Genomic DNA, 21937 nt, shown 5'->3' on the forward strand with positions numbered 1-21937 from the left:
CTCGGTCTGAAATTTATAGCAAGATTTGCAGTGTCGCCAACAGTGACCCATGTGCCTCAAGGCACTTCAGTGCTAACAGTGAAGTAAAAGTCCAAAGAGTTACATAGGCTGAGAAAAAGAGCAGTAATTATTGTATCACACAAGTGTAGCTCATTGCAGAAAGGTCCTGTCAACCAGCTTGCCACATTTAAAAATTGAATTCTGAGGATTGCCTCTCGCCTTACGGCCATACTACCCGAAGATTGCCCGATCTCGTCTGATCTCGGAAGCTAAGCTGGGTCTGGCCTGGTTAGTACTTGGATGGGAGACTGCCTAGGAATACCAGGTGCTGTAGGCTTTTAGCGATGCTCCCAGTATAGGGCGCACTTTCTCCCTTTTGTTTTTGTCACAATGGCTATAGATACTTGCCACACTTGTCAAAACGCTACATTATGCTCGTCCAAACAAAACGCTGTTCTACACCCAAAACAAGTTTAGTTTTGACTCGGTCTGAAATTTATAGCAAGATTTGCAGTGTCGCCAACAGTGACCCATGTGCTTCAAGGCACTTCAGTGCTAACAGTGGGGCAAAAGTACAAAGAGTTACATAGATTGAGAAAAAGAGCAGTGATTATTGTATCACACACGTGTAGCTCATTGCAGAAAGGTCCTGTCAACCAGCTTGCCACATTTAAAAATTGAATTCTGAGGACTGCCTCTCGGCTTACGGCCATACTACCCGAAGATCGCCCGATCTTGTCTGATCTCGGAAGCTAAGTTGGGTCAGGCCTGGTTAGTACTTGGTTGGGAGACTGCCTAGGAATACCAGGTGCTGTAGGCTTTTAGCGATGCTACCAGTATAGGGCGCACTTTCTCCGTTTTGTTTTTTTCACAATGGCTAGAGATACTTGCCACACTTGTCAAAACGCTACATTATGCTCGTCCAAACAAACCGCTGGTCTCCACCCAAAACATGTTTGTTTAGTTTTGACTCGGTCTGAAATTTATAGCAAGATTTGCAGTGTCGCCAACAGTGACCCATGTGCCTCAAGGCACTTCAGTGCTAACAGTGGGGCAAAAGTCCAAAGAGATACATAGGCTGAGAAAAAGAGCAGTGATTATTGTATCACACACGTGTAGCTCATTGCAGAAAGGTCCTGTCAACCAGCTTGCCACATTTAAAAATTGAATTCTGAGGACTGCCTCTCGGCTTACGGCCATACTACCCGAAGATCGCCCGATCTTGTCTGATCTCGGAAGCTAAGCTGGGTCTGGCCTGGTTAGTACTTGGATGGGAGACTGCCTAGGAATACCAGGTGCTGTAGGCATTTAGCGATGCTCCCAGTATAGGAAGCACTTTCTCCCTTTTGTTTTTGTCAAAATGGCTATAGATACTTGCCACACTTGTCAAAACGCTACATTATGCTCGTCCAAACAAACCGCTGGTCTCCACCCAAAACATGTTTGTTTAGTTTTGACTCGGTCTGAAATTTATAGCAAGATTTGCAGTGTCGCCAACAGTGACCCATCTGCCTCAAGGCACTTCAGTGCTAACAGTGGGGCAAAAGTCCAAAGAGTTACATAGGCTGAGAAAAAGAGCAGTGATTATTGTATCACACACGTGTAGCTCATTGCAGAAAGGTCCTGTCAACCAGCTTGCCACATTTAAAATTTGAATTCTGAGGGTTGCCTCTCGGCTTACGGCCATACTACCCGAGGATCGCCCGTTCTCGTCTGATCTCGGAAGCTAAGCTGGGTCTGGCCTGGTTAGTACTTGGATGGGAGACTGCCTAGGAATACCAGGTGCTGTAGGCTTTTAGCGATGCTCCCAGTATAGGGTGCACTTTCTCCCTTTTGTTTTTGTCACAATGGCTATAGATACTTGCCACACTTGTCAAAACGCTACATTATGCTCGTCCAAACAAAACGCTGTTCTACACCCAAAACAAGTTTAGTTTTGACTCGGTCTGAAATTTATAGCAAGATTTGCAGTGTCGCCAACAGTGACCCATGTGCCTCAAGGCACTTCAGTGCTAACAGTGGGGCAAAAGTCCAAAGAGTTACATAGATTGAGAAAAAGAGCAGTGATTATTGTATCACACACGTGTAGCTCATTGCAGAAAGGTCCTGTCAACCAGCTTGCCACATTTAAAAATTGAATTCTGAGGACTGCCTCTCGGCTTACGGCCATACTACCCGAAGATCGCCCGATCTCGTCTGATCTCGGAAGCTAAGTTGGGTCTGGCCTGGTTAGTACTTGGTTGGGAGACTGCCTAGGAATACCAGGTGCTGTAGGCTTTTAGCGATGCTACCAGTATAGGGCGCACTTTCTCCCTTTTGTTTTTTTCACAATGGCTAGAGATACTTGCCACACTTGTCAAAACGCTACATTATGCTCGTCCAAACAAAACGCTGGTCTCCACCCAAAACATGTTTGTTTAGTTTTGACTCGGTCTGAAATTTATAGCAAGATTTGCAGTGTCGCCAACAGTGACCCATGTGCCTCAAGGCACTTCAGTGCTAACAGTGGGGCAAAAGTCCAAAGAGATACATAGGCTGAGAAAAAGAGCAGTGATTATTGTATCACACACGTGCAGCTCATTGCAGAAAGGTCCTGTCAACCAGCTTGCCACATTTTAAAATTGAATTCTGAGGACTGCCTCTCGGCTTACGGCCATACTACCCGAAGATCGCCCGATCTTGTCTGATCTCGGAAGCTAAGCTGGGTCTGGCCTGGTTAGTACTTGGATGGGAGACTGCCTAGGAATACCAGGTGCTGTAGGCATTTAGCGATGCTCCCAGTATAGGGCGCACTTTCTCCCTTCTGTTTTTGTCAAAATGGCTATAGATACTTGCCACACTTGTCAAAACGCTACATTATGCTCGTCCAAACAAACCGCTGGTCTCCACCCAAAACATGTTTGTTTAGTTTTGACTCGGTCTGAAATTTATAGCAAGATTTGCAGTGTCGCCAACAGTGACCCATCTGCCTCAAGGCACTTCAGTGCTAACAGGGGGGCAAAAGTCCAAAGAGTTACATAGGCTGAGAAAAAGAGCAGTGATTATTGTATCACACACGTGTAGCTAATTGCACAAAGGTCCTGTCAACCAGCTTGCCACATTTAAAAATTGAATTCTGAGGATTGCCTCTCGCCTTATGGCCATACTACCCGAAGATAGCCCGATCTCGTCTGATCTCGGAAGCTAAGCTGGGTCTGGCCTGGTTAGTACTTGGATGGGAGACTGCCTAGGAATACCAGGTACTGTAAGCTTTTAGCGATGCTCCCAGTATAGGGCGCACTTTCTCCCTTTTGTTTTTGTCACAATGGCTATAGATACTTGCCACACTTGTCAAAACGCTACATTATGCTCGTCCAAACAAAACGCTGGTCTCCACCCAAAACATGTTTAGTTTTGACTCGGTCTGAAATTTATAGCAAGATTTGCAGTGTCGCCAACAGTGACCCATGTGCCTCAAGGCACTTCAGTGCTAACAGTGGGGCAAAAGTCCAAAGAGTTACATAGGCTGAGAAAAAGAGCAGTGATTATTGTATCACACACGTGTAGCTAATTGCACAAAGGTCCTGTCAACCAGCTTGCCACATTTAAAAATTGAATTCTGAGGACTGCCTCTCGCCTTACGGCCATACTACCCGAAGATCGCCCGATCTCGTCTGATCTCGGAAGCTAAGCTGGGTCTGGCCTGGTTAGTACTTGGATGGGAGACTGCCTAGGAATACCAGGTACTGTAAGCTTTTAGCGATGCTCCCAGTATAGGGCGCACTTTCTCCCTTTTGTTTTTGTCACAATGGCTATAGATACTTGCCACACTTGTCAAAACGCTACATTATGCTCGTCCAAACAAAACGCTGGTCTCCACCCAAAACATGTTTAGTTTTGACTCGGTCTGAAATTTATAGCAAGATTTGCAGTGTCGCCAACAGTGACCCATGTGCCTCAAGGCACTTTAGTGCTAACAGTGGGGCAAAAGTCCAAAGAGTTACATAGGCTGAGAAAAAGAGCAGTGATTATTGTATCACACACGTGTAGCTAATTGCACAAAGGTCCTGTCAACCAGCTTGCCACATTTAAAATTGAATTCTGAGGACTGCCTCTCGCCTTACGGCCATACTATCCGAAGATCGCCCGATCTCGTCTGATCTCGGAAGCTAAGCTGGGTCTGGCCTGGTTAGTACTTGGATGGGAGACTGCCTAGGAATACCAGGTACTGTAAGCTTTTAGCGATGCTCCCAGTATAGGGCGCACTTTCTCCCTTTTGTTTTCGTCACAATTGCTATAGATACTTGCCACACTTGTCAAAACGCTACGTTTATGCTCGTCCAAACAAAACACTGGTCTCCACCCAAAACATGTTTAGTTTTGACTCGGTCTGAAATTTATAGCAAGATTTGCAGTGTCGCCAACAGTCACCCATGTGCCTCAAGGCACTTCAGTGCTAACAGTGGGCCAAGAGTCCAAAGAGTTACATAGATTGAGAAAAAGAGCAGTGATTATTGTATCACACACGTGTAGCTCATTGCAGAAAGGTCCTGTCAACCAGCTTGCCACATTTAAAAATTGAATTCTGAGGACTGCGTCTCGGCTTACGGCCATACTACCCGAAGATCGCCCGATCTCGTCTGATCTCGGAAGCTAAGCTGGGTCTGGCCTGGTTAGTACTTGGTTGGGAGACTGCCTAGGAATACCAAGTGCTGTAGGCTTTTAGCGATGCTCCCAGTATAGGGCGCACTTTCTCCCTTTTGTTTTTTTCACAATGGCTAGAGATACTTGCCACACTTGTCAAAACGCTACATTATGCTCGTCCAAAAACAAACCGCTGGTCTCCACCCAAAACATGTTTGTTTAGTTTTGACTCGGTCTGAAATTTATAGCAAGATTTGCAGTGTCGCCAACAGTGACCCATGTGCCTCAAGGCACTTCAGTGCTAACAGTGGGGCAAAAGTCCAAAGAGATACATAGGCTGAGAAAAAGAGCAGTGATTATTGTATCACACACGTGTAGCTCATTGCAGAAAGGTCCTGTCAACCAGCTTGCCACATTTAAAAATTGAATTCTGAGGACCGCCTCTCGGCTTACGGCCATACTACCCGAAGATCGCCCGATCTCGTCTGATCTCGGAAGCTAAGCTAGGTCTGGCCTGGTTAGTACTTGGATGGGAGACTGCCTAGGAATACCAGGTGCTGTAGGCTTTTAGCGATGCTCCCAGTATAGGGCGCACTTTCTCCCTTTTGTTTTTGTCACAATGGCTATAGATACTTGCCACACTTGTCAAAACGTTACATTATGCTCGTCCAAACAAAACGCTGGTCTCCACCCAAAACATGTTTAGTTTTGACTCGGTCTGAAATTTATAGCAAGATTTGCAGTGTCACCAACAGTGACCCATGTGCCTCAAGGCACGTCAGTGCTAACAGTGGGGCAAAAGTCCAAAGAGTTACATAGGCTGAGAAAAAGAGCAGTGATTATTGTATCACACACGTGTAGCTCATTGCAGAAAGTTCCTGTCAACCAGCTTGCCACATTTAAAAATTGAATTCTGAGGACTGCCTCTCGGCTTACGGCCATACTACCCGAAGATCGCCCGATCTCGTCTGATCTCGGATGCTAAGCTGGGTCTGGCCTGGTTAGTACTTGGATGGGAGACTGCCTAGGAATACCAGGTGCTGTAGGCTTTTAGCGATGCTCCCAGTATAGGGCGCACTTTCTCCCTTTTGTTTTTGTCACAATGGCTATAGATACTTGCCACACTTGTCAAAACGCTACATTATGCTCGTCCAAACAAAACGCTGGTCTCCACCCAAAACATGTTTAGTTTTGACTCGGTCTGAAATTTATAGCAAGATTTGCAGTGTCGCCAACAGTGACCCATGTGCCTCAAGGCACTTCAGTGCTAACAGTGGGGCAAAAGTCCAAAGAGTTACATAGGCTGAGAAAAAGAGCAGTGATAATTGTATCACACACGTATAGCTCATTGCAGAAAGTTCCTGTCAAACAGCTTTCCACATTTAAAAATTGAATTCTGAGGACTGCCTCTTGGCTTACGGCCATAATACCCGAAGATCGCCCGATCTCGTCTGATCTCGGAAGCTAAGCTGGGTCTGGCCTGGTTAGTACTTGGATGGGAGACTGCCTAGGAATACCAGGTGTTGTAGGCTTTTAGCGATGCTCCCAGTATAGGGCGCACTTTCTCCCTTTTGTTTTTGTCACAATGGCTATAGATACTTGCCACACTTGTCAAAATGCTACATTATGCTCGTCCAAGCAAAACGCTGGTCTCCACCCAAAACATGTTTAGTTTTGACTCGGTCAGAAATTTATAGCAAGATTTGCAGTGTCGCCAATAGTTACCCATGTGCCTCAAGGCACTTCAGTGCTAACAGTGGGGCAAAAGTCGTAAGGGTTACAAAGGCTGAGAAAAAAAGCAGTGATTATTGTATCACACACGTGTAACTCATTGCAGAAAGGTCCTGTCAACCAGCTTGCCACATTTAAAAATTTAATTCTGAGGACTGCATCTCGGCTTACGGCCATACTACCCGAAGATCGCCCGATCTCGTCTGATCTCGGAAGCTAAGCTGGGTCTGGCCTGGTTAGTACTTGGTTGGGAGACTGCCTAGGAATACCAAGCGCTGTAGGCTTTTAGCGATGCCCCCAGTATAGGGCGCACTTTCTCCCTTTTGTTTTTATCACAATGGCTATAGATACTTGCCACACTTGTCAAAACGCTTCATTATGCTCGTCCAAACAAAACGCTGGTCTCCACCCAAAACATGTTTAGTTTTGACTCGGTCTGAAATTTATAGCAAGATTTGCAGTGTCGCCAACAGTGACCCATGTGCCTCAAGGCACTTCAGTGCTAACAGTGGGGCAAAAGTCCAAAGAGTTACATAGGCTGAGAAAAAGAGCAGTGATTATTGTATCACACACGTGTAGCTCATTGCAGAAAGGTCCTGTCAACCAGCTTGCCACATTTAAAAGTTGAATTCTGAGAACTGTCTCTCGCCTTACGGCCATACTACCCGAAGATCGCCCGATCTCGTCTGATCTCGGAAACTAAGCTGGGTCTGGCCTGGTTAGTACTTGGATGGGAGACTGCCTAGGAATACCAGGTGCTGTAGGCTTTTAGCGATGCTCCCAGTATAGGGCGCACTTTCTCCCTTTTGTTTTTGTCACAATGGCTATAGATACTTGCCACACTTGTCAAAACGCTACATTATGCTCGTCCAAACAAAACGCTGGTCTCCACCCAAAACATGTTTAGTTTTGACTCGGTCTGAAATTTATAGCAAGATTTGCAGTGTCGCCAACAGTGACCCATGTGCCTCAAGGCACTTCAGTGCTAACAGTGGGGCAAAAGTCTAAAGAGTTACATAGGCTGAGAAAAAGAGCAGTGATTATTGTATCACACACGTGTAGCTCATTGCAGAAAGGTCCTGTCAACCAGCTTGCCACATTTAAAAATTGAATTCTGAGGACTGCCTCTCGGCTTACGGCCATAATACCCGAAGATCGCCCGATCTCGTCTGATCTCGGAAGCTAAGCTGGGTCTGGCCTGGTTAGTACTTGGATGGGAGACTGCCTAGGAATACCAGGTGTTGTAGGCTTTTAGCGATGCTCCCAGTATAGGGCGCACTTTCTCCCTTTTGTTTTTGTCACAATGGCTATAGATACTTGCCACACTTGTCAAAACGCTACATTATGCTCGTCCAAGCAAAACGCTGGTCTCCACCCAAAACATGTTTAGTTTTGACTCGGTCTGAAATTTATAGCAAGATTTGCAGTGTCGCCAATAGTTACCCATGTGCCTCAAGGCACTTCAGTGCTAACAGTGGGGAAAAAGTCGTAAGGGTTACATAGGCTGAGAAAAAGAGCAGTGATTATTGTATCACACACGTGTAACTCATTGCAGAAAGGTCCTGTCAACCAGCTTGCCACATTTAAAAATTTAATTCTGAGGACTGCATCTCGGCTTACGGCCATACTACCCGAAGATCGCCCGATCTCGTCTGATCTCGGAAGCTAAGCTGGGTCTGGCCTGGTTAGTACTTGGTTGGGAGACTGCCTAGGAATACCAAGCGCTGTAGGCTTTTAGCGATGCCCCCAGTATAGGGCGCACTTTCTCCCTTTTGTTTTTCTCACAATGGCTATAGATACTTGCCACACTTGTCAAAACGCTACATTATGCTCATCCAAACAAAACGCTGCTCTCCACCCAAAACATGTTTAGTTTTGACTCGGTCTGAAATTTATAGCAAGATTTGCAGTGTCGCCAACAGTGACCCATGTGCCTCAAGGCACTTCAGTGCTAACAGTGGGGCAAAAGTCCAAAGAGTTACATAGGCTGAGAAAAAGAGCAGTGATTATTGTATCACACACGTGTAGCTCATTGCAGAAAGGTCCTGTCAACCAGCTTGCCACATTTAAAAATTGGATTCAGAGGACTGCCTCTCGGCTTACGGCCATACTACCCAATGATCGCCTGATCTCGTCTGATCTCGGAAGCTAAGCTGGGTCAGGCCTGGTTAGTACATGGATGGGAGACTGCCTAGGAATACCAGGTGCTGTAGGCTTTTAGCGATGCTCCCAGTATAGGGCGCACTTTCTCCCTTTTGTTTTTGTCACAATGGCTATAGATACTTGCCACACTTGTCAAAACGCTACATTATGCTCGTCCAAACAAAACGCTGGTCTCCACCCAAAACATATTTAGTTTTGACTCGGTCTGAAATTTATAGCAAGATTTGCAGTGTCGCCAACAGTGACCCATGTGCCTCAAGGCACTTCAGTGCTAACAGTGGGGCAAAAGTCCAAAGAGTTACATAAGCTGAGAAAAAGACCAGTGATTATTGTATTACACACGTGTAGCTCATTGCAGAAAGGTCCTGTCAACCAGCTTGCCACATTTAAAAATTGAATTCTGAGGACTGCCTCTCGGCTTACGGCCATCCTACCCGAAGATCGCCCGATCTCGTCTGATCTCGGAAGCTAAGCTGGGTCTGGCCTGGTTAGTACTTGGATGGGAGACTGCCTAGGAATACCAGGTGCTGTAGGCTTTTAGCGATGCTCCCAGTATAGGGCGCACTTTCTCCCTTTTGTTTTTGTCACAATGGCTATAGATACTTGCCACACTTGTCAAAACGCTACATTATGCTCGTCCAAACAAAACGCTGGTCTCCACCCAAAACATGTTTAGTTTTGACTCGGTCTGAAATTTATAGCAAGATTTGCAGTGTTGCCAACAGTGACCCATGTGCCTCAAGGCACTTCAGTGCTAACAGTGGGGCAAAAGTCCAAAGAGTTACATAGGCTGAGAAAAAGAGCAGTGATTATTGTATCACACACGTGTAGCTCATTGCAGAAAGTTCCTGTCAACCAGCTTGCCACATTTGAAAATTGGATTCTGAGGACTGCCTCTCGGCTTACGGCCATACTACCCGAAGATAGCCCGTTCTCGTCTGATCTCGGAAGCTAAGCTGGGTCTGGCCTGGTTAGTACTTGGTTGGGAGACTGCCTAGGAATACCAGGTGCTGTAAGCTTTTAGCGATGCTCCCAGTATAGGGCGCACTTTCTCCCTTTTGTTTTTGTCACAATGGCTATTGATACTTGCCACACGTGTCAAAATGCTACATTATGCTCGTCCAAACAAAGCTGGTCTCCACCCAAAACAAGTTTAGTTTTGACTCGGTCTGAAATTTATAGCAAGATTTGCAGTGTCGCCAACAGTGACCCATGTGCCTCAAGGCATCTCAGTGCTAACAGTGGGGCAAAAGTCCAAAGAGTTACATAAGCTGAGAAAAAGAGCAGTGATTATTGTATTACACACGTGTGGCTCATTGCAGAAAGGTCCTGTCAACCAGCTTGCCACATTTAAAAATTTAATTCTGAGGACAGCCTCTCGGCTTACGGCCATACTACCCGAAGATCGCCCGATCTCGTCTGATCTCGGAAGCTAAGCTGGGTCTGGCCTGGTTAGTACTTGGATGGGAGACTGCCTAGGAATACCAGGTGCTGTAGGCTTTTAGCGATGCTCCCAGTATAGGGCGCACTTTCCTCCCTTTTGTTTTTGTCACAATGGCTATAGATACTTGCCACACTTGTCAAAACGCTACATTATGCTCGTCCAAACAAAACGCTGGTCTCCACCCAAAACATATTTAGTTTTGACTCGGTCTGAAATTTATAGCAAGATTTGCAGTGTCGCCAACAGTGACCCATGTGCCTCAAGGCACTTCAGTGCTAACAGTGGGGCAAAAGTCCAAAGAGTTACATCGGCTGAGAAAAAAGACCAGATATTATTGTATTACACACGTGTAGCTCATTGCAGAAGGTCCTGTCAACCAGCTTGCCATATTTAAAAATTGAATTCTGAGGACTGCCTCTCGGCTTACGGCCCATACTACCCGAAGATCGCCCGATCTCGTCTGATCTCGGAAGCTAAGCTGGGTCTGGCCTGGTTAGTACTTGGATGGGAGATTGCCTAGGAATACCAGGTGCTGTAGGCTTTTAGCGATGCTCCCAGTATAGGGCGCACTTTCTCCCTTTTGTTTTTGTCACAATGGCTATAGATACTTGCCACACTTGTCAAAACGCTACATTATGCTCGTCCAAACAAAACGCTGGTCTCCACCCAAACATGTTTAGTTTTGACTCGGTCTGAAATTTATAGCAAGATTTGCAGTGTTGCCAACAGTGACCCATGTGCCTCAAGGCACTTCAGTGCTAACAGTGGGGCAAAAGTCCAAAGAGTTACATAGGCTGAGAAAAAGAGCAGTGATTATTGTATCACACACGTGTAGCTCATTGCAGAAAGTTCCTGTCAACCAGCTTGCCACATTTGAAAATTGGATTCTGAGGACTTGCCTCTCGGCTTACGGCCATACTACCCGAAGATCGCCCGATCTCGTCTGATCTCGGAAGCTAAGCTGGGTCTGGCCTGCTTAGTACTTGGTTGGGAGACTGCCTAGGAATACCAGGTGCTGTAGGCTTTTAGCGATGCTCCCCAGTATAAGGGCGCACTTTCTCCCTTTTGTTTTTGTCACAATGGCTATTGATACTTGCCACACGTGTCAAAATGCTACATTATGCTCGTCCAAACAAAACGCTGGTCTCCACCCAAAAACAAGTTTAGTTGTGACTCGGTCTGAAATTTATAGCAAGATTTGCAGTGTCGCCAACAGTGACCCATGTGCCTCAAGGCACTTCAGTGCTAACAGTGGGGCAAAAGTCCAAAAGAGTTACATAAGCTGAGAAAAAGAGCAGTGATTATTGTATCACACACGTGTAGCTCATTGTTGAAAGGTCCCTGTCAACCAGCTTGCCACATTTAAAAATTTAATTCTGAGGACAGCCTCTCGGCTTACGGCCATACTACCCGAAGATCCCCCGATCTCGTCTGATCTCGGAAGTTAAACTGGGTCTGGCCTGGTTAGTACTTGGATGGGAGACTGCCTAGGAATACCAGGTGCTGTAGGCTTTTAGCGATGCTCCCAGTATAGGGCGCACTTTCTCCCTTTTGTTTTTGTCACAATGGCTCTAGATACTTGCCACACTTGTCAAAACGTTATGTTCATGCTCGTCCAAACAAAACACTGGTCTCCACCCAAAACATGTTAGTTTTGACTCGGTCTGAAATTTATAGCAAGATTTGCAGTGTCGCCAACAGTCACCCATGTGCCTCAAGGCACTTCAGTGCTAACAGTGGGGCAAAAGTCCAAAGAGTTACATAGGCTAGAAAAAAGAGCAGTGATTATTGTATCACACACGTGTAGCTCATTGCAGAAAGGTTCTGTCAACCAGCTTGCCACACTTTAAAAATTGAATTCTGAGGACTGCCTCTCGGCTTACGGCCATACTACCGAAGATTGCCCGATCTCGTCTGATTTCGGAAGCTAAGCTGGGTCTGGCTGGTTAGTACTTGGATGGGAGACTGCCTAGGAATACCAGGTGCTGTAGGCTTTTAGCGATGCTCCCAGTATAGGGCGCACTTCTCCCTTTTGTTTTTGTCACAATGGCTATAGATACTTGCCACACTTGTCAAAACGCTACATTATGCTCGTCAAACAAAACGCTGGTCTCCACCCAAAACATGTTTAGTTTTGACTCGGTCTGAAAATTTATAGCAAGATTTGCAGTGTCGCCAACAGTGACCCATGTGCCTCAAGGCACTTCAGTGCTAACAGTTGGGCAAAAGTCCAAAGAGTTACAAAAGCTGAGAAAAGAGCCGTGATTATTGTATACACACGTGTAGCTCAATGCAGAAAGGTCCTGTCAACCAGCTTGCCACATTTAAAAATTTAATTCTGAGGTCTGCCTCTCGTCTTACGGCCATACTACCCGAAGATCGCCCGATCTCGTCTGATCTCGGAAGCTAAGCTGGGTCCTGTCCTGGTTAGTACTTGGTTGGGAGACTGCCTAGGAATACCAGGTGCTGTAGGCTTTTAGCGATTGCTACCAGTATAGGGCGCACTTTCTCCCTTTGTTTTTTTCACAATGGCTATAGATACTTGCCACACTTGTCAAAACGCTACATTATGCTCGCCCAAACAAACCGCTGGTCTCCACCCAAAACATGTTTGTTTAGTTTTGACTCTGTCTGAAATTTATAGCAAGATTTGCAGTGTCGCCAACAGTCACCCATGTGCCTCAAGGCACTTCAGTGCTAACAGTGGGGCAAAAGTCCAAAGAGATACATAGGCTGAGAAAAAGAGCAGTGATTATTGTATCACACACGTGTAGCTCATTGCAGAAAGGTCCTGTCAACCAGCTTGCCACATTTAAAAATTGAATTCTGAGGATTGCCTCTCGGCTTACGGCCATACTACCCGAAGATCGCCCGATCTCGTCTGATCTCGGAAGCTAAGCTGGGTCTGGCCTGGTTATTACTTGGATAGGAGACTGCCTAGGAATACCACGTGCTTCAGGCTTTTAGCGATGCTCCCAGTATAGGGCGCACTTTCTCCCTTTTGTTTTTGTCACAATGGCTATAGATACTTGCCACACTTGTCAAAACGCTACATTATGCTCGTCCAAACAAAACGCTGGTCTCCACCCAAAACATGTTTAGTTTTGACTCGGTCTGAAATTTATAGCAAGATTTGCAGTGTCGCCAACAGTGACCCATGTGCCTCAAGGCAATTCAGTGCTAACAGTGGGGCAAAAGTCCAAAGAGTTACATAGGCTGAGAAAAAGAGCAGTGATTATTGTATCACACACGTGTAGCTCATTGCAGAAAGGTCCTGTCAACCAGCTTGCCACATTTAAAAATTGAATTCTGAGGATTGCCTCTCGGCTTACGGCCATACTACCCGAAGATCGCCCGATCTCGTCTGATCTCGGAAGCTAAGCTGGGTCTGGCCTGGTTAGTACTTGGATGGGAGACTGCCTAGGAATACCAGGTGCTGTAGGCTTTTAGCGATGCTCCCAGTATAGGGCGCACTTTCTCCCTTTTGTTTTTTTCACAATGGCTAGAGATACTTGCCACACTTGTCAAAACGCTACATTATGCTCGTCCAAAAACAAACCGCTGGTCTCCACCCAAAACATGTTTGTTTAGTTTTGACTCGGTCTGAAATTTATAGCAAGATTTGCAGTGTCGCCAACAGTGACCCATGTGCCTCAAGGCACTTCAGTGCTAACAGTGGGGCAAAAGTCCAAAGAGATACATAGGCTGAGAAAAAGAGCAGTGATTATTGTATCACACACGTGTAGCTCATTGCAGAAAGGTCCTGTCAACCAGCTTGCCACATTTAAAAATTGAATTCTGAGGACCGCCTCTCGGCTTACGGCCATACTACCCGAAGATCGCCCGATCTCGTCTGATCTCGGAAGCTAAGCTAGGTCTGGCCTGGTTAGTACTTGGATGGGAGACTGCCTAGGAATACCAGGTGCTGTAGGCTTTTAGCGATGCTCCCAGTATAGGGCGCACTTTCTCCCTTTTGTTTTTGTCACAATGGCTATAGATACTTGCCACACTTGTCAAAACGCTACATTATGCTCGTCCAAACAAAACGCTGGTCTCCACCCAAAACATGTTTAGTTTTGACTCGGTCTGAAATTTATAGCAAGATTTGCAGTGTCGCCAACAGTGACCCATGTGCCTCAAGGCACGTCAGTGCTAACAGTGGGGCAAAAGTCCAAAGAGTTACATAGGCTGAGAAAAAGAGCAGTGATTATTGTATCACACACGTGTAGCTCATTGCAGAAAGTTCCTGTCAACCAGCTTGCCACATTTAAAAATTGAATTCTGAGGACTGCCTCTCGGCTTACGGCCATACTACCCGAAGATCGCCCGATCTCGTCTGATCTCGGATGCTAAGCTGGGTCTGGCCTGGTTAGTACTTGGATGGGAGACTGCCTAGGAATACCAGGTGCTGTAGGCTTTTAGCGATGCTCCCAGTATAGGGCGCACTTTCTCCCTTTTGTTTTTGTCACAATGGCTATAGATACTTGCCACACTTGTCAAAACGCTACATTATGCTCGTCCAAACAAAACGCTGGTCTCCACCCAAAACATGTTTAGTTTTGACTCGGTCAGAAATTTATAGCAAGATTTGCAGTGTCGCCAATAGTTACCCATGTGCCTCAAGGCACTTCAGTGCTAACAGTGGGGCAAAAGTCGTAAGGGTTACAAAGGCTGAGAAAAAAAGCAGTGATTATTGTATCACACACGTGTAACTCATTGCAGAAAGGTCCTGTCAACCAGCTTGCCACATTTAAAAATTTAATTCTGAGGACTGCATCTCGGCTTACGGCCATACTACCCGAAGATCGCCCGATCTCGTCTGATCTCGGAAGCTAAGCTGGGTCTGGCCTGGTTAGTACTTGGTTGGGAGACTGCCTAGGAATACCAAGCGCTGTAGGCTTTTAGCGATGCCCCCAGTATAGGGCGCACTTTCTCCCTTTTGTTTTTATCACAATGGCTATAGATACTTGCCACACTTGTCAAAACGCTTCATTATGCTCGTCCAAACAAAACGCTGGTCTCCACCCAAAACATGTTTAGTTTTGACTCGGTCTGAAATTTATAGCAAGATTTGCAGTGTCGCCAACAGTGACCCATGTGCCTCAAGGCACTTCAGTGCTAACAGTGGGGCAAAAGTCCAAAGAGTTACATAGGCTGAGAAAAAGAGCAGTGATTATTGTATCACACACGTGTAGCTCATTGCAGAAAGGTCCTGTCAACCAGCTTGCCACATTTAAAAGTTGAATTCTGAGAACTGTCTCTCGCCTTACGGCCATACTACCCGAAGATCGCCCGCCTTACGGCCATACTACCCGAAGATCGCCCGATCTCGTCTGATCTCGGAAGCTAAGCTGGGTCTGGCCTGGTTAGTACTTGGATGGGAGACTGCCTAGGAATACCAGGTGCTGTAGGCTTTTAGCGATGCTCCCAGTATAGGGCGCACTTTCTCCCTTTTGTTTTTGTCACAATGGCTATAGATACTTGCCACACTTGTCAAAACGCTACATTATGCTCGTCCAAACAAAACGCTGGTCTCCACCCAAAACATGTTTAGTTTTGACTCGGTCTGAAATTTATAGCAAGATTTGCAGTGTCGCCAACAGTGACCCATGTGCCTCAAGGCACTTCAGTGCTAACAGTGGGGCAAAAGTCTAAAGAGTTACATAGGCTGAGAAAAAGAGCAGTGATTATTGTATCACACACGTGTAGCTCATTGCAGAAAGGTCCTGTCAACCAGCTTGCCACATTTAAAAATTGAATTCTGAGGACTGCCTCTCGGCTTACGGCCATAATACCCGAAGATCGCCCGATCTCGTCTGATCTCGGAAGCTAAGCTGGGTCTGGCCTGGTTAGTACTTGGATGGGAGACTGCCTAGGAATACCAGGTGTTGTAGGCTTTTAGCGATGCTCCCAGTATAGGGCGCACTTTCTCCCTTTTGTTTTTGTCACAATGGCTATAGATACTTGCCACACTTGTCAAAACGCTACATTATGCTCGTCCAAGCAAAACGCTGGTCTCCACCCAAAACATGTTTAGTTTTGACTCGGTCTGAAATTTATAGCAAGATTTGCAGTGTCGCCAATAGTTACCCATGTGCCTCAAGGCACTTCAGTGCTAACAGTGGGGAAAAAGTCGTAAGGGTTACATAGGCTGAGAAAAAGAGCAGTGATTATTGTATCACACACGTGTAACTCATTGCAGAAAGGTCCTGTCAACCAGCTTGCCACATTTAAAAATTTAATTCTGAGGACTGCATCTCGGCTTACGGCCATACTACCCGAAGATCGCCCGATCTCGTCTGATCTCGGAAGCTAAGCTGGGTCTGGCCTGGTTAGTACTTGGTTGGGAGACTGCCTAGGAATACCAAGCGCTGTAGGCTTTTAGCGATGCCCCCAGTATAGGGCGCACTTTCTCCCTTTTGTTTTTCTCACAATGGCTATAGATACTTGCCACACTTGTCAAAACGCTACATTATGCTCATCCAAACAAAACGCTGCTCTCCACCCAAAACATGTTTAGTTTTGACTCGGTCTGAAATTTATAGCAAGATTTGCAGTGTCGCCAACAGTGACCCATGTGCCTCAAGGCACTTCAGTGCTAACAGTGGGGCAAAAGTCCAAAGAGTTACATAGGCTGAGAAAAAGAGCAGTGATTATTGTATCACACACGTGTAGCTCATTGCAGAAAGGTCCTGTCAACCAGCTTGCCACATTTAAAAATTGGATTCAGAGGACTGCCTCTCGGCTTACGGCCATACTACCCAATGATCGCCTGATCTCGTCTGATCTCGGAAGCTAAGCTGGGTCAGGCCTGGTTAGTACATGGATGGGAGACTGCCTAGGAATACCAGGTGCTGTAGGCTTTTAGCGATGCTCCCAGTATAGGGCGCACTTTCTCCCTTTTGTTTTTGTCACAATGGCTATAGATACTTGCCACACTTGTCAAAACGCTACATTATGCTCGTCCAAACAAAACGCTGGTCTCCACCCAAAACATATTTAGTTTTGACTCGGTCTGAAATTTATAGCAAGATTTGCAGTGTCGCCAACAGTGACCCATGTGCCTCAAGGCACTTCAGTGCTAACAGTGGGGCAAAAGTCCAAAGAGTTACATAAGCTGAGAAAAAGACCAGTGATTATTGTATTACACACGTGTAGCTCATTGCAGAAAGGTCCTGTCAACCAGCTTGCCACATTTAAAAATTGAATTCTGAGGACTGCCTCTCGGCTTACGGCCATACTACCCGAAGATCGCCCGATCTCGTCTGATCTCGGAAGCTAAGCTGGGTCTGGCCTGGTTAGTACTTGGATGGGAGACTGCCTAGGAATACCAGGTGCTGTAGGCTTTTAGCGATGCTCCCAGTATAGGGCGCACTTTCTCCCTTTTGTTTTTGTCACAATGGCTATAGATACTTGCCACACTTGTCAAAACGCTACATTATGCTCGTCCAAACAAAACGCTGGTCTCCACCCAAAACATGTTTAGTTTTGACTCGGTCTGAAATTTATAGCAAGATTTGCAGTGTTGCCAACAGTGACCCATGTGCCTCAAGGCACTTCAGTGCTAACAGTGGGGCAAAAGTCCAAAGAGTTACATAGGCTGAGAAAAAGAGCAGTGATTATTGTATCACACACGTGTAGCTCATTGCAGAAAGTTCCTGTCAACCAGCTTGCCACATTTGAAAATTGGATTCTGAGGACTGCCTCTCGGCTTACGGCCATACTACCCGAAGATAGCCCGTTCTCGTCTGATCTCGGAAGCTAAGCTGGGTCTGGCCTGGTTAGTACTTGGTTGGGAGACTGCCTAGGAATACCAGGTGCTGTAAGCTTTTAGCGATGCTCCCAGTATAGGGCGCACTTTCTCCCTTTTGTTTTTGTCACAATGGCTATAGATACTTGCCACACGTGTCAAAATGCTACATTATGCTCGTCCAAACAAAACGCTGGTCTCCACCCAAAACAAGTTTAGTTTTGACTCGGTCTGAAATTTATAGCAAGATTTGCAGTGTCGCCAACAGTGACCCATGTGCCTCAAGGCACTTCAGTGCTAACAGTGGGGCAAAAGTCCAAAGAGTTACATAAGCTGAGAAAAAGAGCAGTGATTATTGTATTACACACGTGTGGCTCATTGCAGAAAGGTCCTGTCAACCAGCTTGCCACATTTAAAAATTTAATTCTGAGGACAGCCTCTCGGCTTACGGCCATACTACCCGAAGATCGCCCGATCTCGTCTGATCTCGGAAGCTAAGCTGGGTCTGGCCTGGTTAGTACTTGGATGGGAGACTGCCTAGGAATACCAGGTGCTGTAGGCTTTTAGCGATGCTCCCAGTATAGGGCGCACTTTCTCCCTTTTGTTTTTGTCACAATGGCTATAGATACTTGCCACACTTGTCAAAACGCTACATTATGCTCGTCCAAACAAAACGCTGGTCTCCACCCAAAACATATTTAGTTTTGACTCGGTCTGAAATTTATAGCAAGATTTGCAGTGTCGCCAACAGTGACCCATGTGCCTCAAGGCACTTCAGTGCTAACAGTGGGGCAAAAGTCCAAAGAGTTACATCGGCTGAGAAAAAGACCAGATATTATTGTATTACACACGTGTAGCTCATTGCAGAAAGGTCCTGTCAACCAGCTTGCCATATTTAAAAATTGAATTCTGAGGACTGCCTCTCGGCTTACGGCCATACTACCCGAAGATCGCCCGATCTCGTCTGATCTCGGAAGCTAAGCTGGGTCTGGCCTGGTTAGTACTTGGATGGGAGATTGCCTAGGAATACCAGGTGCTGTAGGCTTTTAGCGATGCTCCCAGTATAGGGCGCACTTTCTCCCTTTTGTTTTTGTCACAATGGCTATAGATACTTGCCACACTTGTCAAAACGCTACATTATGCTCGTCCAAACAAAACGCTGGTCTCCACCCAAAACATGTTTAGTTTTGACTCGGTCTGAAATTTATAGCAAGATTTGCAGTGTTGCCAACAGTGACCCATGTGCCTCAAGGCACTTCAGTGCTAACAGTGGGGCAAAAGTCCAAAGAGTTACATAGGCTGAGAAAAAGAGCAGTGATTATTGTATCACACACGTGTAGCTCATTGCAGAAAGTTCCTGTCAACCAGCTTGCCACATTTGAAAATTGGATTCTGAGGACTGCCTCTCGGCTTACGGCCATACTACCCGAAGATCGCCCGATCTCGTCTGATCTCGGAAGCTAAGCTGGGTCTGGCCTGCTTAGTACTTGGTTGGGAGACTGCCTAGGAATACCAGGTGCTGTAGGCTTTTAGCGATGCTCCCAGTATAGGGCGCACTTTCTCCCTTTTGTTTTTGTCACAATGGCTATTGATACTTGCCACACGTGTCAAAATGCTACATTATGCTCGTCCAAACAAAACGCTGGTCTCCACCCAAAACAAGTTTAGTTGTGACTCGGTCTGAAATTTATAGCAAGATTTGCAGTGTCGCCAACAGTGACCCATGTGCCTCAAGGCACTTCAGTGCTAACAGTGGGGCAAAAGTCCAAAGAGTTACATAAGCTGAGAAAAAGAGCAGTGATTATTGTATCACACACGTGTAGCTCATTGTTGAAAGGTCCTGTCAACCAGCTTGCCACATTTAAAAATTTAATTCTGAGGACAGCCTCTCGGCTTACGGCCATACTACCCGAAGATCCCCCGATCTCGTCTGATCTCGGAAGTTAAACTGGGTCTGGCCTGGTTAGTACTTGGATGGGAGACTGCCTAGGAATACCAGGTGCTGTAGGCTTTTAGCGATGCTCCCAGTATAGGGCGCACTTTCTCCCTTTTGTTTTTGTCACAATGGCTCTAGATACTTGCCACACTTGTCAAAACGTTATGTTCATGCTCGTCCAAACAAAACACTGGTCTCCACCCAAAACATGTTTAGTTTTGACTCGGTCTGAAATTTATAGCAAGATTTGCAGTGTCGCCAACAGTCACCCATGTGCCTCAAGGCACTTCAGTGCTAACAGTGGGGCAAAAGTCCAAAGAGTTACATAGGCTGAGAAAAAGAGCAGTGATTATTGTATCACACACGTGTAGCTCATTGCAGAAAGTTCCTGTCAAACAGCTTGCCACATTTAAAAATTGAATTCTGAGGACTGCCTCTCGGCTTACGGCCATACTACCCGAAGATCGCCCGATCTTGGAAGCTAAACTGGGTCTGGCCTGGTTAGTACTTGGATGGGAGACTGCCTAGGAATACCAGGTGCTGTAGGCTTTTAGCGATGCTACCAGTATAGGGCGCACTTTCTCCCTTTTGTTTTTTTCACAATGGATATAGATACTTGCCACACTTGTCAAAACGCTACATTATGCTCGCCCAAACAAACCGCTGGTCTCCACCCAAAACATGTTTAGTTTTGACTCGGTCTGAAATTTATAGCAAGATTTGCAGTGTCGCCAACAGTGACCCATGTGCCTCAAGGCACTTCAGTGCTAACAGTGGGGCAAAAGTCCAAAGAGTTACATAGGCTGAGAAAAAGAGCAGTGATTATTGTATCACACACGTGTAGCTCATTGCAGAAAGGTTCTGTCAACCAGCTTGCCACATTTAAAAATTGAATTCTGAGGACTGCCTCTCGGCTTACGGCCATACTACCCGAAGATCGCCCGATCTCGTCTGATCTCGGAAGCTAAGCTGGGTCTGGCCTGGTTAGTACTTGGATGGGAGACTGCCTAGGAATACCAGGTGCTGTAGGCTTTTAGCGATGCTCCCAGTATAGGGCGCACTTTCTCCCTTTTGTTTTTGTCACAATGGCTATAGATACTTGCCACACTTGTCAAAACGCTACATTATGCTCGTCCAAACAAAACGCTGGTCTCCACCCAAAACATGTTTAGTTTTGACTCGGTCTGAAATTTATAGCAAGATTTGCAGTGTCGCCAACAGTGACCCATGTGCCTCAAGGCACTTCAGTGCTAACAGTGGGGCAAAAGTCCAAAGAGTTACATAGGCTGAGAAAAAGAGCAGTGATTATTGTATCACACACGTGTAGCTCATTGCAGAAAGGTCCTGTCAACCAGCTTGCCACATTTAAAAATTGAATTCTGAGGATTGACTCTCGGCTTACGGCCATACTACCCGAAGATTGCCCGATCTCGTCTGATCTCGGAAGCTAAGCTGGGTCCGGCCTGGTTAGTACTTGGATGGGAGACTGCCTAGGAATACCAGGCGCTGTAGGCTTTTAGCGATGCTCCCAGTATAGGGCGCACTTTCTCCCTTTTGTTTTTGTCACAATGGCTATAGATACTTGCCGTACTTGTCAAAACGCTACATTATGCTCGTCCAAACAAAACGCTGGTCTCCACCCAAAACATGTTTAGTTTTGACTCGGTCTGAAATTTATAGCAAGATTTGCAGTGTCGCCAATAGTGACCCATGTGCCTCAAGGCACTTCAGTGCTAACAGTGGGGCAAAAGTCGTAAGAGTTACATAGGCTGAGAAAAAGAGCAGTGATTATTGTATCACACACGTGTAACTCATTGCAGAAAGGTCCTGTCAACCAGCTTGCCACATTTAAAAATTGAATTCTGAGGACTACCTCTCGGCTTACGGCCATACTACCCGAAGATTGCCCGATCTCGTCTGATCTCGGAAGCTAAGCTGGGTCTGGCCTGGTTAGTACTTGGTTGGGAGACTCCCTAGGAATACCAGGTGCTGTAGGCTTTTAGCGATGCTACCAGTATAGGGCGCACTTTCTCCCTTTTGTTTTTTTCACAATGGCTATAGATATTTGCCACACTTGTCAAAACGCTACATTATGCTCGTCCAAACAAACCGCTGGTCTCCACCCAAAACATGTTTGTTTAGTTTTGACTCGGTCTGAAATTTATAGCAAGATTTGCAGTGTCGCCAACAGTGACCCATGTGCCTCAAGGCACTTCAGTGCTAACATTGGGGCAAAAGTCCAAAGAGTTACATAGGCTGAGAAAAAGAGCAGTGATTATTGTATCACACA

The 21937-nt window shown here is 46.2% G+C and overlaps 45 pseudogenes; all 45 read left to right on the plus strand.

Moving 5' to 3' along the window:
- The first annotated feature begins 218 nt into the window (after positions 1-218).
- On the plus strand, positions 219-337 carry LOC133566433 (5S ribosomal RNA; annotated as a pseudogene).
- Positions 338-701: 364 nt separating this feature from the next.
- Positions 702-820, plus strand: LOC133567738 (5S ribosomal RNA; annotated as a pseudogene).
- A 368-nt stretch (positions 821-1188) lies between these two features.
- On the plus strand, positions 1189-1307 carry LOC133566165 (5S ribosomal RNA; annotated as a pseudogene).
- Positions 1308-1675: 368 nt separating this feature from the next.
- Positions 1676-1794, plus strand: LOC133566176 (5S ribosomal RNA; annotated as a pseudogene).
- A 364-nt stretch (positions 1795-2158) lies between these two features.
- LOC133565539 (5S ribosomal RNA) lies at positions 2159-2277 on the plus strand (annotated as a pseudogene).
- Positions 2278-2645: 368 nt separating this feature from the next.
- Positions 2646-2764, plus strand: LOC133566168 (5S ribosomal RNA; annotated as a pseudogene).
- A 368-nt stretch (positions 2765-3132) lies between these two features.
- Positions 3133-3251, plus strand: LOC133567187 (5S ribosomal RNA; annotated as a pseudogene).
- Positions 3252-3615: 364 nt separating this feature from the next.
- LOC133566205 (5S ribosomal RNA) lies at positions 3616-3734 on the plus strand (annotated as a pseudogene).
- Positions 3735-4097: 363 nt separating this feature from the next.
- LOC133566699 (5S ribosomal RNA) lies at positions 4098-4216 on the plus strand (annotated as a pseudogene).
- A 365-nt stretch (positions 4217-4581) lies between these two features.
- LOC133566469 (5S ribosomal RNA) lies at positions 4582-4700 on the plus strand (annotated as a pseudogene).
- A 370-nt stretch (positions 4701-5070) lies between these two features.
- On the plus strand, positions 5071-5189 carry LOC133565837 (5S ribosomal RNA; annotated as a pseudogene).
- A 364-nt stretch (positions 5190-5553) lies between these two features.
- Positions 5554-5672, plus strand: LOC133565809 (5S ribosomal RNA; annotated as a pseudogene).
- A 364-nt stretch (positions 5673-6036) lies between these two features.
- Positions 6037-6155, plus strand: LOC133566800 (5S ribosomal RNA; annotated as a pseudogene).
- A 364-nt stretch (positions 6156-6519) lies between these two features.
- Positions 6520-6638, plus strand: LOC133566938 (5S ribosomal RNA; annotated as a pseudogene).
- A 364-nt stretch (positions 6639-7002) lies between these two features.
- LOC133566952 (5S ribosomal RNA) lies at positions 7003-7121 on the plus strand (annotated as a pseudogene).
- Positions 7122-7485: 364 nt separating this feature from the next.
- On the plus strand, positions 7486-7604 carry LOC133566801 (5S ribosomal RNA; annotated as a pseudogene).
- A 364-nt stretch (positions 7605-7968) lies between these two features.
- Positions 7969-8087, plus strand: LOC133566939 (5S ribosomal RNA; annotated as a pseudogene).
- Positions 8088-8451: 364 nt separating this feature from the next.
- Positions 8452-8570, plus strand: LOC133565461 (5S ribosomal RNA; annotated as a pseudogene).
- Positions 8571-8934: 364 nt separating this feature from the next.
- LOC133565791 (5S ribosomal RNA) lies at positions 8935-9053 on the plus strand (annotated as a pseudogene).
- A 364-nt stretch (positions 9054-9417) lies between these two features.
- LOC133567020 (5S ribosomal RNA) lies at positions 9418-9536 on the plus strand (annotated as a pseudogene).
- A 362-nt stretch (positions 9537-9898) lies between these two features.
- LOC133567629 (5S ribosomal RNA) lies at positions 9899-10017 on the plus strand (annotated as a pseudogene).
- A 365-nt stretch (positions 10018-10382) lies between these two features.
- Positions 10383-10502, plus strand: LOC133566993 (5S ribosomal RNA; annotated as a pseudogene).
- A 364-nt stretch (positions 10503-10866) lies between these two features.
- On the plus strand, positions 10867-10985 carry LOC133566341 (5S ribosomal RNA; annotated as a pseudogene).
- A 369-nt stretch (positions 10986-11354) lies between these two features.
- Positions 11355-11473, plus strand: LOC133565418 (5S ribosomal RNA; annotated as a pseudogene).
- Positions 11474-11838: 365 nt separating this feature from the next.
- LOC133567443 (5S ribosomal RNA) lies at positions 11839-11955 on the plus strand (annotated as a pseudogene).
- A 361-nt stretch (positions 11956-12316) lies between these two features.
- LOC133567329 (5S ribosomal RNA) lies at positions 12317-12436 on the plus strand (annotated as a pseudogene).
- A 368-nt stretch (positions 12437-12804) lies between these two features.
- On the plus strand, positions 12805-12923 carry LOC133567424 (5S ribosomal RNA; annotated as a pseudogene).
- A 364-nt stretch (positions 12924-13287) lies between these two features.
- LOC133567630 (5S ribosomal RNA) lies at positions 13288-13406 on the plus strand (annotated as a pseudogene).
- A 370-nt stretch (positions 13407-13776) lies between these two features.
- On the plus strand, positions 13777-13895 carry LOC133565838 (5S ribosomal RNA; annotated as a pseudogene).
- Positions 13896-14259: 364 nt separating this feature from the next.
- Positions 14260-14378, plus strand: LOC133565810 (5S ribosomal RNA; annotated as a pseudogene).
- A 364-nt stretch (positions 14379-14742) lies between these two features.
- On the plus strand, positions 14743-14861 carry LOC133566941 (5S ribosomal RNA; annotated as a pseudogene).
- Positions 14862-15256: 395 nt separating this feature from the next.
- On the plus strand, positions 15257-15375 carry LOC133565929 (5S ribosomal RNA; annotated as a pseudogene).
- Positions 15376-15739: 364 nt separating this feature from the next.
- LOC133566803 (5S ribosomal RNA) lies at positions 15740-15858 on the plus strand (annotated as a pseudogene).
- Positions 15859-16222: 364 nt separating this feature from the next.
- On the plus strand, positions 16223-16341 carry LOC133566943 (5S ribosomal RNA; annotated as a pseudogene).
- A 364-nt stretch (positions 16342-16705) lies between these two features.
- LOC133565462 (5S ribosomal RNA) lies at positions 16706-16824 on the plus strand (annotated as a pseudogene).
- A 364-nt stretch (positions 16825-17188) lies between these two features.
- LOC133567631 (5S ribosomal RNA) lies at positions 17189-17307 on the plus strand (annotated as a pseudogene).
- A 364-nt stretch (positions 17308-17671) lies between these two features.
- On the plus strand, positions 17672-17790 carry LOC133567021 (5S ribosomal RNA; annotated as a pseudogene).
- A 364-nt stretch (positions 17791-18154) lies between these two features.
- On the plus strand, positions 18155-18273 carry LOC133567632 (5S ribosomal RNA; annotated as a pseudogene).
- Positions 18274-18637: 364 nt separating this feature from the next.
- On the plus strand, positions 18638-18756 carry LOC133565762 (5S ribosomal RNA; annotated as a pseudogene).
- A 364-nt stretch (positions 18757-19120) lies between these two features.
- Positions 19121-19239, plus strand: LOC133566342 (5S ribosomal RNA; annotated as a pseudogene).
- Positions 19240-19603: 364 nt separating this feature from the next.
- LOC133565419 (5S ribosomal RNA) lies at positions 19604-19722 on the plus strand (annotated as a pseudogene).
- Positions 19723-20087: 365 nt separating this feature from the next.
- Positions 20088-20196, plus strand: LOC133567477 (5S ribosomal RNA; annotated as a pseudogene).
- Positions 20197-20560: 364 nt separating this feature from the next.
- LOC133567633 (5S ribosomal RNA) lies at positions 20561-20679 on the plus strand (annotated as a pseudogene).
- Positions 20680-21043: 364 nt separating this feature from the next.
- LOC133566274 (5S ribosomal RNA) lies at positions 21044-21162 on the plus strand (annotated as a pseudogene).
- Positions 21163-21526: 364 nt separating this feature from the next.
- LOC133565877 (5S ribosomal RNA) lies at positions 21527-21645 on the plus strand (annotated as a pseudogene).
- Positions 21646-21937: the final 292 nt, after the last annotated feature.

Source organism: Nerophis ophidion, linkage group LG13 (genome assembly GCF_033978795.1).
Source record: "Nerophis ophidion isolate RoL-2023_Sa linkage group LG13, RoL_Noph_v1.0, whole genome shotgun sequence".
In the NCBI taxonomy this organism is placed as follows: Eukaryota; Metazoa; Chordata; class Actinopteri; order Syngnathiformes; family Syngnathidae; genus Nerophis; species Nerophis ophidion.